General features: G+C 60.2%; 1 long non-coding RNA gene across 1 annotated transcript; it reads right to left on the reverse strand.

Annotated features, from left to right (window-relative positions):
* Window positions 1-828: 828 nt before the first annotated feature.
* LOC139041003 (uncharacterized) lies at window positions 829-12,327 on the reverse strand. The gene is made up of 3 exons (XR_011495442.1): window positions 12,244-12,327; window positions 4,606-4,780; window positions 829-4,351 (listed from the first exon to the last, which is right to left on the reverse strand). It is a non-coding gene; the product is annotated as an uncharacterized lncRNA (long non-coding RNA).
* Between the last annotated feature and the right edge of the window lie 348 nt (window positions 12,328-12,675).

Below are 12,675 nucleotides of genomic sequence, written 5' to 3' on the forward strand. Positions count from 1 at the left end.
CCAGAGGGGTGACTCACACCCCAGGAGAGGGGACCAGCCTGCAGACTGGCACCCAGGAGAGGAGAGTGCACCCCCAAAGGAGACGCCCCAGGCATTAGGGATGCAGACTCTGATGGTGGAAATAAAAAAGAATTACCCGGACTAAAGAGCAGAATGATAAAAGCCGAGAGCAAATCAGAGAGAGGACGAGGATCAGCTCAGGGCACAGAGAGGTGGGAATGAGGAAGACACATCCAGATGCCTGGATGCCAACATCCATCAACCACAGGACTTCCAGGAGGAGAGAAGAGTGAAGCGAGAGGAGGAGCCACTCCAACAACAGAAGAAAAGCTCCAGATCCAAGAGAAGGACCCAGATTAAGAGGCTGCTGCATGCCTGAGGGAGGAAGAGAAAAGGTCCCATAAGTAGGTACGTTGCGATGCTATCACCGAACATAAAAGATAGCAAGAAGATACTGCAGGTTCTGAGAGAGTGAGAGAGAGAGAGAAAGGAGACATGGCCTGGGAACCCAACATTGAGAGACATATCAACCAACCACAGTGCATGCACCGCATGATATTAAGAAATTACTGTTAATTTTTTTAGGTTTCATAAATGTTTTGTGATTATGTTAAAGAGTCGTTGTACTTTAGGGTCATATGTTGAAATATTCAGAGATGACATGATGTGTCAGATCTGCCTCCAAATAATCAGGGGCGGGGGGGGGCTAGGGGGAGAGTGGGTGGTGGTATAAGTAAGACAAGAGGTTCACAGGCCCTGCCGTGTGATGCGGGGTCGGTGAGCCGAGGAGTCAAAAGAAAGATTTCTTAGACTCTTAAGATCTGGCAGTAGTGCTCTTTTATTTAGAGAATAGTATAGAATAGCATGGGGACAGGACCCATGGGCAGTCAGAGCTTCTGCTGCGTGGGGACAGCGCCCACGGACAGTCAGAGATGCTGCTGGCATGGGGAGCTGCTGCTGCCGCCGCTGGCCTGGGGACAGGACCCACGGGCAGGCAGAGCTGCTGCCGGCATGTTGCTCTTGTTGCTGCCGCTTCTGCTGCAAAGTTGGGTGGAGAGTAAGGCTAAATTTAAGTCGTAGGTATGTGAATTATCTCTTTACAAGACAAAAAAAAAGTTAAAATGGTACCAGTGCCAGTAGGGTCCAGCCATTGGGTGGTCCCCCAACTTTTAGATAAGAATCAAACTGGGTTGAGTAAATGGCAGAAGTCACCGCTTAAATATTATCCTCAGCTAAAGACAAAGGAGGATGGGGGGGGGGGGGGGTGTCGGTTACATGAGGTTGCCAGACCGTAAACAACTTAAGTCCTTGCCTTCCCCATTAAGAGTTTCCAGAGATAAGGCCATCCCCCCTTCCTCCTGGCGCAGAGAGGGAGGCATGGAGGTTTCCTTCACAAATGCAACTGTCTCTGATCAAAGGGCAAGCAAATTCCACTCCTCGGAGCCTCCTTCTTATCTGTAGTTTTAAAAGTAACCAGCCTAAAAATCCTCGTCATAAACCGTTTTGAAATTAAGCAGCCTAAAAATCCTCACCACCGTGGGCCAGTGATTCTCGGGGAGTGAGGACAGTGCGGGGAGGGGAGCCACACACCTGATCCTGGAAATCCCCTGCTCAAGGCTTCTCCAGAAAGCAGATTTGCTGGTCCATGCCCAACTCACTGGACCCACATCTGGCCCAGGTGTCTGTTTAACACACTCTGGTGGGGGCAGGGAGGGAAGGTCTGACCATGAGCTGGGCCACAAAGCCACAGACCACACCCTGAGCCCCGGGCCCCCCGGGCCTGACCTGGAAGGCACATGGCACTGGGGAGGAAGGAGAGGAGCACGGCAGAGGCCAGAACAGAACCAGGGATCACCTCATGCTGAAGCCGACCCCAAGGGTCTTCTCTGTCTCTCTCTGAAACCTTCTCTTCCTACCTCTCCTGCCAGTTTCAAGGCTCCTCCTCATCCGTAGAGGGGACTGAAGGACCTCACCTAGCTCCCCAGTTCCCACCAAACCCTAACGGTGGGTGTGCCAGTGCCTGCCCCACTGGGTCCCCCTGGCACCCCTGCAGGCATCCTGGCTGTCTCCCTCCCTCTGCCCCTTCTGTGGCTGCTCCACTCTGCACATCCGCTTCCCCTCCTCCTCTCTCCCTCCCCGACACTCTGGTTCTGGGTCCCAGAGCAGAGCTGGCCTGTCAGCCCAGAAGGACCAATCCAGAAAGATCTCCCCTCCTTCCCCAGAAGCCCCTGTGGACTAAGGGAGGGGGCAGTGACTGTCTTCCCTCTCTCTCTTGTGTTTTCTCTCTCAAGGAAATAGTGGCACCTCTCCAGTGTGGCCCTGTGGGTCAGTCTTGCTTCTGGCACACAGAAGAGCAGGCAGGTGGCAGTGGGGGCCCACGTGGCTGGGCTCTGGAAGCCTGGACTGCAGTCTCGGACACCCGCTGGGCAGGCGTCTGCATGGCCTGGGGCAGGTCCTGAAAATGCGGGTGAGGGTCTGCCTCTCAGGACCTGAGATGAAATGCCATAGTTCTCAGCAGAACCTGGAAACACGGAGCGGGGTCGGGGCCAAGTGTATAGGGCCCAGCCCAGCTGGGCTGTTGAACAAGGCCGGCAGAGGCAAGGACACTGGGGGAGGGTTTCACCCTGACCACTAGGACCCAGGAGGCTGGCTGAGCTGGGGTGAGGCTGAGGTTGAGCGGGGCAGGGAGCATTTGCCCTACTCTGACTGTGACCCCATCCACGCAGGGCATGAGGCACGGAAGGTCACACATGGGTGGGAGGCTGGGCTGGGCTGAGGGAACTGAGGCCCTGGGCTGTGTGCTGGGTGGGCCCAGAAACACTTAACCCTTTCCACCCTTTAGCAGCAATGAAAATTCCCAGTTAAAGGGGCTGCACCACCCCAGGAGAGAAGAAAGATGCTGGAAAGGACTGGCCACTGTGCACTGTGGGCATCTCTGGGCCACGGGATCCAAGAGACTTGAACATTCAAAAGAGTTTCCTGGGGGCCGGCCTCAGGGCTAGTGGTTAAGTTCCCACCCTCCACTTCCACCTAGGGGGTGGGGTGGGGTGGTTCTCAGTTTGGTTGGGATCCTGTGCAGGGACCTGCATACCACTCATCAAGCCATGCTGAGGGGCATCCCGCATACAAAATAGAGGAAGCTTGGCACAGATATTAGCTCAGTGACAATCTTCCTCACACACAAAAAGGGTTTTCTGTATTTTCCAAGTTGTCCACGGTAGCCATGTACTAATTTTATAATCAGAAAAGGACATTACTATAAACGAGTATAGTAACCAAGCAGGAAGGACGGGGCGACAGCTGTTGGCTGTCCCCTGGAGGGCACATGGCCAGGCGCGCACGGGGGCTCCGCGGAGGGCTGGCCCATTGATATGGAACCTGAAGTGAGTTCGCTCACCCATTGTGCAGCAAGCCAATCTCTGACACCGGGTGCAGTAGAAGAAAGTAGGAATTTTATTATTGCACAGCACTGAGCAAGGAGAGAGGGCAGCTAACGCTGAAATCCCAGACTCCCCAAAAGGCTAAAAGGAAGGGTTTTTATTTGGGATGTTAGGTAGGGGAGGGGGGAGCATATGGCCTTGCTGGTCGGAGCTTTCCCACCAGCCGGGATCTCTTTGTGGGGCGGAGATCATGAATCCAAGTGCTGGTCCTTGGCTGTCTGTCTCCACGGAGGACAGTGGATTCTGGAGCCAGGAAGCCAGGGAGTAAGCGGGGAGAGTGTTTTGGTTTTGACCCCATATATGCTGGGTTTAACGTGGGGAAACTGCCATCAGAGTCGGTATCACCATCTCTTACCCCAAGGGCAGAGCACCCTTGTGGAAATCTCGACTTGGGCAACCTCATCCAGGGCCTCTTCCTGCTGCCTCCCTCACCACTTCCTCCGAATAGCCCCCCAGCCATCACAGCTGGAGTCAACACCATATATAGATATCTTTGTGTGTCTGAGGAAGATTGTCCCTGAGCTAACATCTGTGCCAATCTTCCTCTGTTGCGTAGGTCGGATGCAGCCACAGCATTGCTGCTGAGTGGATCAGGCCGGCGCCCAGGATCCCAAACAGCAAACGGGCCTCAGTGGAGCACAGAACTTAACCACTAGGCCACGGGGTCGCCCCGGGACACGTTATTTTTACCCCCACAAGTTCTCAAAGGAGGGCGCTCCCCAGCCTAAACCGTTTGTCTCTGAACTTCTGAGCATTCCTGGGCGTGGATGGGACGTCCGACCCCGCAGTCGCCATGTGCTGAGGTGCACAGGTCCGGCACTGGCCACGCTGCCCCAGGAGCCAAGAGGGAGGTCTGCGAGCCCAGGTCCCGGAAATTCGTCCTTATGGATGTGCTCAGACCACAAACCGCCCTGCAGAGAACCAAACCGACCATCTGCAACCTCAGACTTCCCTGAACCAAAGCCGAGGCCACGGGGCTGGACACCACCACGAACCCAGCTGTCTCCTCTGGGCCCAGCATGCCAGGCCCCCGCCCACCAGGGCCCGGTGACACCAGGACGGAGTCGCCTCCATTGGGCAGTGCGACCGAGAGGCAGATGTGCCCAGGAGTCACCGCATCCGTGTGGGGCCTGTGACCCCCTTCCCCCAGCGGGCAGCCACTCACCTGCTCACTCACTTGGTCTCCGAGAAGCTGCCCGGACCCGGCCTGGGCACCCCTGTGGAACCACACCTGGCGCGGACGGTGGGACTGTGCGTCTGCCTCAGTCTCCTGATCCATAGGTGGCAGACGGAGGGAGCCTACTGCACGCCCAGGCTGGGGCAGGTCTCAGCTGCGCGCCCTGGAGCAGGATGCTTCCTTCCAGAATTTATTCCTTTGAGATCTTTGGAGGGTCCCGCAGAAGCAGGGAGGGGGGAAGCTGCCTACCCTCCCCATCGCCCCCCGGGGCAGGGGGGCTCCAGAAGGCTGGAGTCAGGCTCAGGACTTTGCCCCTCCCTGGCTCTGTTGGTCACGGGATATGCTGCCTGATGCCCATGGTGACACCCCGACCCTGAGGTGCAAACTCCGCAGCGTTTGCTCCCTACCGACTCTGGGGCCACTGGAACCTACTGAGAGCGTGCTCCCTAAAGGACCTTCCTGGACCTTTACCTGTTGGGTCCTCAGAGAACCCCCAGAGCAACCTCACTGTAGAGATGGGGAAACTGAGGCTCAGAAGTTCCCACCTTGCCCTAGTCACCACCAAGCCCAGCCGCCTCCCTGGGGGGCGTGAAGGGGCCTCCCCTCTGGGGAGAGGCCCGGGGGCACCGAAGATCTGGATTCAGCCCAGACAGGACTGCGGGGACAAGAGTGTGCCCCCACAGGGGCTGATAAGACGCGTTCCTAGGGGTGAGGAGACTGAGGAAGGCTCATCTGGAGCCGGATTCACCGGGCTGGGCGCTGTACCCGGGGGGTCGAGGCTGGTGGCTCCATGACCCCCATGACCCCCCAGGAGGGACATCCTGACACTGGGCGCACGCAGACCTGCGGGATTAGAGCATTGGCCCAGGGCCAGGCAGGGCCGGGACGCAGCCGCCCCGCAGCCCTGCGTCCAGGAGTGCGGTTGGCCTCAGGCGGCGTCCACGCTGCAGGGAGGCGGGGACACTGCGAGGAGCGGTGGAGCCCCAGCAGCCCCGCTGTTCGCAGGTGGCCTTGGGCCCTAACGCGCAGCCTGGTGGGACTGGGAACCCCGAGAGCGGAGCCTGGTCCTTCACTAGGAAGCCCTTCGCAGCCCCCAGTGACCGGGCGGACAGTGACGAGCGGGGCTGTTGTACCGCGGTGCGGCAGGGATGGCGCGTCCCGGCAGCCATCCTTCGCGACTGCCTGGGACCCCAGGCCCTGGCACGGAGGGCTTCGGGGACGCGGCTCCTGCGTGGTCCGCGCCCTGCGGAGGCGGAAGGGCCTGGAGGCCCAGGGGAAGCCGCTCTGCGCTGGGATTCCCCGCACAGCGTGCATCTCTGTGCTTGCGGAGCCCGCAGCTCCACCCTCTGACCCCAGGGGAAGGGTGCGCCCTGCTGGTTCGCGAGCGCCCTCGGGCGAAGAAAGATTGAGTGCAAGAAAGCACAAAAGAATTGACTGGCGCCACCAGCCTGGTGACAGGGAGGGGGGGCTGGGGAAGATGACAGCTGGGTTTGGGGCTTGGGCAGCTGCGCGGTGATGGTGCCCTATTTACTGAAAGGGAACATCCCGCTGGGCAGTGGGGGCAGATTGTGATGGGAGCCAAGAGCTCCTTTGAGATTTCCACTAAATTTTCCGTGGAGAAGGAGAGAGATCTGGCTGCAGGTGCAGATGTCAGGGTAGCCGGGTGTGGCATGGAAAGCTCTGGACTGGAGATCACCCAGGGGCACGTCGGCCAAAGAGAGAGAGAAGGAGGCCCATGAGTTTCTTATTGGCTGAACATTGGCATTTCTCATTGACTGGGTCATGGCGTTTCTCATTGGCTGAGCTTTGGCATTTCTCATTGGCTGAGCTGTGGCATTTCTCATTGGCTGGGTCATGGTGTTTCTCATTGGCTGAGCTATGGCGTTTCTCATTGGCTGGGTCATGGTGTTTCTCATTGGCTGAGCTGTGGCGTTTCTCATTGGCTGAGCTGTGGCATTTCTCATTGGCTGAGCTCTGGTGTTTCTCATTGGCTGAGCTGTGGCATTTCTCATTGGCTGGGTCATGGTGTTTCTCATTGGCTGAGCTGTGGCGTTTCTCATTGGCTGAGCTGAGGCGTTTCTCATTGCCTGAGCTCTGGCACTTCTGATTGGCTGAGCTCTGGTGTTTCTCATTGGCTGAGCTGCGGCGTTTCTCATTGGCAGAGCTCTGGTGTTTCTTATTGGCTGAGCTGTGGCATTTCTCATTGGCTGAGCTGTGGTGCTTCCCATTGGCTGGGCTGTTGCTAGGGGGGAGAGAAGTCTTCCTGAGTAGTAGAGTGGCTGTGCTTCCTGCAGGGGATGAGAGCGCCCCACTTCCTGTTTGGAGTAAGAGAGGCCGCTGGATGGGGAGAGAGCTCCCCCTGCAGGTCTTCCGCATCCAGTTACTTCCGGTTTCTGTTACCTATTTCCGGCTGTTCTGAGACGTCTGATAGTGAACGATTTTTAGGCTTCCAGCGCACGGCCGTGGAGGCGCCTGGGGGAACTGACGGGGCAGGTGTGCGTGCTCGGGACGTCTTGGTGCTGGCTCTTCATCCTCCTCACGGCGGTGGGACTCCCCTGGAGAAGCGGTTCGTGGCCGTCCCTCCTAAGGGCAGGAAGTGCTGGTTTGGGTTGGACGGGGGATTCTGGGAGGGCGTCTTCCTGCGTCTGTGGGTTCCGTTTGCGTCTGGCTCACGTCGTCCGCGAGCCGAGCGGCGTGTTTGGGGCCGCGCGTCCTCGTGCCTCACGGTCGTCCCGCTGCCTGTTTCCTGGGACGCGTCCTGCAGAGTGGGTCGTGCGCAGGGACGCGCTGCCTCGGGTGGGGCGGGGGTCAGGGGCGCCCCGCGTCCCGCCAGGGTGTGGGCGGGGGTCCCCGGAGCCCAGCGGCAGGCCCCGGGTCTCCCTGGTGACCAGCGCGGTCGGGGTCCTCTGTGTGTCGGCGGGTTCTCTGGGGGTTCGTCTGTGTGTCTGGGGCCGTGGGGATCGCCCCTGGCACTCGGCCGAGCGCTTTGCGTGTGGTAGGTGTAGCTCTGAGTGGTCCGCACAGAGCTGTCCTGGGACTTTTCGAGTTGCCGAGGGAGAGCCGGCCCGTGCCCTCCTGCGACAGCGTCCCGCGTGGGTCCCTGCGGCCTCTCTCTCCCTCCCGCCTCCCTGGGGGTTGTGGGGCCGGGCCCTGCCTGTCGGGGTGCGCCCACCCTGGAGAGTGTCCGTCTCCTCTCCGCGCAGGCTGAGCACACCGCGGGCTGGGAGGGCAGCCGGGTGGAGACGCACCTGTGGGTTCGGGAGCGCTCGCACCTTCTGCTGTGTCCTCACGACATCCTTCTCCGTGAGTGTCACGTTTGTGGGTGAACAGATGGAGAAGTGCAGCTCCGAGGGGGGGTCACTCGGCCTGGAGTGGCCAAGCTTGACCAGAACCCGTTGTCTGGGGAAGCGCTGGGCTCTTGTCGCTCAGTGTGGCCCCCTGTGGTTCCGTGGCACGGGAGTCATGCTGTCCGGCGCATGGCATTCGATCCTGTGGTGGTATAAGTGTCCCTTGGGTCTGAGCTGGGTCCACTGAGGTGCAGGACACAGAGATTCCCCCTTACCTGGGGAGAGCGGGAGAAGCCATCTGTGCTACAGCCAATGTCCCTGAGCAGTTTGAGGGAGTGGACGGGACAGAGCATCAGTTGGACTCACAGGACCTTCTTTGGAGCAGGGTGCTGTCTTGGCTGCTTCGTTTCGGAGCATCTGTTTCAGTCCCCACAGCTCTTATTTCCTCGTCCACCAGGTGAGCTGGCATCTGCTGGGCAGGTGTGCCAGGTGGGCCTGCCTGGGAGTCCAGGGCTCCTTCAGCCATGAGGCCAGGTGATGCATCCGTGTCATGAGGGGCTGGCACACCTGTCCCCTTTCACAGACGAGGACGAGGTATAGGGAGGTGAGGTGGCAGTGTAGGGGCTGGTCCCTCCCTTTGCCGGGCTCAGAGCCGTGAGGCTCCTCGTGGAAGGGAAGGGAGTCAGGGCCTCCCTCTGGCACCACTGGGATGGTTCCCTGTGGGCCATCCTCACAGCTCCCCCACCCCCACAGTCCTCCGTTCCCCTCCACCCAGCACATGTGCAGAGAGAGGGGCTGAGGCTGTGCACACACCTCGAGGAGGCCCCGGGGCAGCCCGAGCATCGTTGGGGCCCCAGCCTAGCTGCTGACCCTTGTTTTCACACACCGTCCGGGGGCTCTGATCCTGCCACGTTCAGGACACTGGCCCAGAGGCTCATGGTCCCGCCTCGCAGGCAGGAGCACAGGAGCCCCTCCTGTCTCCTCTCCTCTGTGTGTGAAGATCCGGGAGCCTGGACGGGTCCTTGGTTCTGAGCCGAGCACGGCCAAGTCCTTCCTCATCTCCTGATCGGGAAGCTGCAGCCTCTGCGGCTCCAGAGGGGGCCCCCGAGGGGGCAGTGCCACTCTGTCGGTGGGCCGGCCAGCAGATCCAGGGCTTACATTCATGGGGGTGGCTCCGTGCTCCGCGGGCAGAACTCAGCTACTCCTGCGCCTTCATACCGAGTCTGAGGGGTTTGAGAAAATTCCAGGCCGCCACTGCCAAGACAGGCACGTTGTTGACTGCCCAGGGATCATGGCCAGCCGGAAAGAGCATGAGGTCACTTCCTGGCAGAGGGGACACTTTCAAAGTCTGTGACAGCCTGGAGGCCTGGGCATGAAAAGCAGGGGTGGGGAGGGCACGAGGAAAGGAAGGAAGTCGGCAGAAGACTGGTCAGTCAGGTGTGGCCACAGGAGGAGACACGAGGAGCTCAGGACACAAACACGGTGTACCACACGCACAGGTCCTGGAGAAGGAGGCCCAGCAGGCAGGACCACGAGGGGAGGCCCAGGGCAGTGAGGAGGCAGAAGACGGGAATTGACTAGCCCCCAGAAGGGAGTCTGTCCCCACTGGAAAGGTTTTTTTAGGATGTCAAAACGTCATAAAGAAAGCTAAGGAATATTTACAGAAGGAGAGGGCCTGGCCTACGGGGTGCAGAGCTGAGAGCAGCGGCCTGGTGAGCTCTGGCCTGGCACTCGGCAGAGCCCTGAGGGCCTGGAGAAGAGGCCCGGGTCCCGGGGACCCTGGGAAATGGGCAGGCAGCCTGAGGCCGAGGCGCTGACGGTGGTAAGAGCATGCACAGCAAGTGCTCGTGAGCATGTGGGGCTCTGTGCCTCCCCGGCTGCTGGCTCTGGGGAAGGACACTGGGTGGCCCTGGGCCTCAGCCGCTCATCTGTAGAAGGGACGTATTAACAGTGTTTGCCTCCTAAGTTTTGTTTCTTTTGGGGTCAGGATGAGTTAGCAGATGGGAGATGTTTGACGGGCGGCTTGGCATTAGAAAGAGCTCAGTTGATGCTGCAGAGTGACTGGCCGTGTCGTGTGTCTGGTTGAGGGAGGCCCCTTCTCTGCTGGCCCAAGGTGTCCCGGGGCAGGTGTGTGTCTCGGCCTCTCCCCAGCCTTGTCTCCCTCCTCTCCAGCAGCTCTTCTTCTCTCTGGGTTCAGCAGCCTTGACTCCTGATCAGCCAGGAGCCTGGAGCCTGCAGGGGATCCATGGGCTTTGTGGCTTCCCCGGGCTTGAGCTGGGTCGGGCGGCCTGGTCTGGGTGCGGGTCATGTGGAAAGTGGCATCCTGTGGCTGAGCCGCTGCCTGTGACCCGCTGGGCTGTGAAGGCGAGGGTGCCTGTCTGCCTGGATTACTGGGGACACGTCCTTCCCACATGTCCTTGCCCTGGGCTGAGTCACTGATGGAACTGCTCCCAGCACCCCTGGCCGCCGTGCCCCTGTCGTGTAGCTGCTGTGTCCGAAGGAGACAGAACCTGCTCAGAGAGGAGCCCTGGCCTGGTTGTGGGCCCATCACCCGGGGTGGACGAGTGTCCGCTGTGCATCCCGCCTCGTGCATACTGTGTGCTCCCCTTCGCTCGTGCAGATGTGCTCTCCCCTCCCCTGCAGCCCCTGGACACAGTGGGGCCTGTTGGACCCTGTGGGCGCTGTTTTCTACACGGAGTTTGTACAGGGAGCCTTAGGGAGCCCCGCTGGCCTAGGAGCCAAGTCTGTCCCCGGTTTCCGTCCTGCCCCCTTGGGCCTGCCTTCTGATTCCAGACAGGCGCTCTGGGCTTCCAGGGGGGGCCCATGGGCTCTGTGGCCATGGGCGGTGGGGCCCCACTGTGTCCACTCTCTGGGTGGGGTCTTGAGGGCGTGACAGCTCCAGCATGAGCACTCTGGCTCCTGCGTCCCTCCCCTGCACAGGGCACCGCCCTGCCCATTCTGTGTCTCCTTCTCTCCTCCTTCGTGCTGGAAAGTTGCAGAAAACTAGTCCCCTCTGTTCTCAGACAGGCGCCTTGGGTGTCAGGCCACAGACTCTGGTCCATGGAGGGGGGTGGGTGGGGCGGGCCTGGAGGAAGACAGGCCTGCTGAGGGATGCAGGAGAGGAGCATCACATGGCCAGAGAGCTCAGCTGGACTGCGCGGAGGCTACCCAGAGGCAGAGGTGGGAGCATGTCTGCAGGGACTCTGGGGCAGGGGCGTGGGGAGGTGGAGGTGCTGAGGGGACATGAAGTGCCTGACGACATGGCAGAGAGACCTTGGGACGGGGTCACCTGGAGCATGTGGTACACCGTGTGTCTGGGGACTGTGCTGCCGACTTCAGCCCCCCGCAGAGGGAGCTCTGTGCCTCGAGGCAGCACAGCTGCAGAGCTGTGACTGGAGTTTCCATGTGGCCAGAGAACCCTCTTAGCATCCCTCCACTTTTTCTCTGAGTTTTGCATTGGGATCGGTGCAGGCGTGGGGGATGTTCAGCAGAGGGCAGCAGAGCTGCATGCTCTTCAGGCGGAACCTGGATTTGCAGAGGCCAGGCCAGCCCTCAGGCCTGCCTCAGGACCCAGGGACATGGGGACAGAACTGAGCGCTTTCCAGGGGCTGTCTTCAGGGACTGCTTGTAAAGCTCCCCCTTCAAGACTGTCCCCACTTTTCTGCAGCTGTGAGGTCGGGGGTGGGACAGAACCCACTGAGAAGCCTTCTTTTCTCATCTCCACCCAACCTCTCTGTGTAAAACAGGAACAGAGGGAGCGTGAGTGACCTGGAGAGGGCGTTCCTGCTCCCAGGGGCCAGTCCCAGAACAGGGTCCTTCCATGTCTGTAGCTGCGTGTGAGGGTGTTCCTGCTCCCAGGGGCCAGTCCCAGCTCAGGGTCCCTCCTTCTCTATAGCTGTGTGTGAGGGCATTCCTGCTCCCAGGGGCCAGTCCCAGCTCAGGGTCCCTCCTTGTCTGTATCTGTGTGTGAGGGCATTCCTGCTCCCAGGGGCCAGTCCCAGCACAGGGTCCCTCCTTGTCTGTATCTGTGTGTGAGGACATTCCTGCTCCCAGGGGCCAGTCCCAGCTCAGGATCCCTCCTTGTCTATAGCTGCGTGTGAGGGCGTTCCTGCTCCCAGGGGCCAGTCCCAGCTCAGGATCCCTCCTTGTCTATAGCTGCGTGTGAGGGCGTTCCTGCTCCCAGGGGCCAGTCCCAGCACAGGATCCCTCCTTGTCTGCAGCTGCATGTGGGAGCTTTGGCCTTGGGCTGTTTCGCTTCCCCCTGACCTTCCTGCCTCCTTCCTCCCTGAGGACGGTTAGCCAGGGGCTCTGGGGGGCTTCCCTGGCCGGTGACACTTACCCCGTTTGGGAGCAGAGACCTCTTTCTTTGGGGTGGTGTGTGTTGCCCGCCCGGGGGAGCTGGCCGTGTCTGTGGTTGCAGGCTGCTGGCTGTGGGCAGGAGAGTGGGTGGGACGGGCCTGCGTGCAGAGCTGACCTTGGGCCTCGATTTGTTCACTATGTGTGGCTTTCCAGATTCCCGTCCTCACACCCCGAGGTTACTTGGTGAGTGACTGTCGGGGTCCCCGTGGGGGGCCTTTTCAGGCCAGTGAACCGGGAGGGTCTCTGGGACGTTGGCCGGTGCCGGCACTGAGGCTTGGCTGTGCCCAGCGAGTCTTGAGAGCTAGGCCCATTTCTGTCCTGCTTCACCTGGGAGGGAAGCAGTTCTGACCGGCGCCACTGTCCTTGCTGGCTGGAGGCAGGCCAGGCTTGTCTCTGTTTGGCCTTGAAGCTG

This window comes from Equus asinus, chromosome 18 (genome assembly GCF_041296235.1).
Source record: "Equus asinus isolate D_3611 breed Donkey chromosome 18, EquAss-T2T_v2, whole genome shotgun sequence".
Taxonomy (NCBI): Eukaryota; Metazoa; Chordata; class Mammalia; order Perissodactyla; family Equidae; genus Equus; species Equus asinus.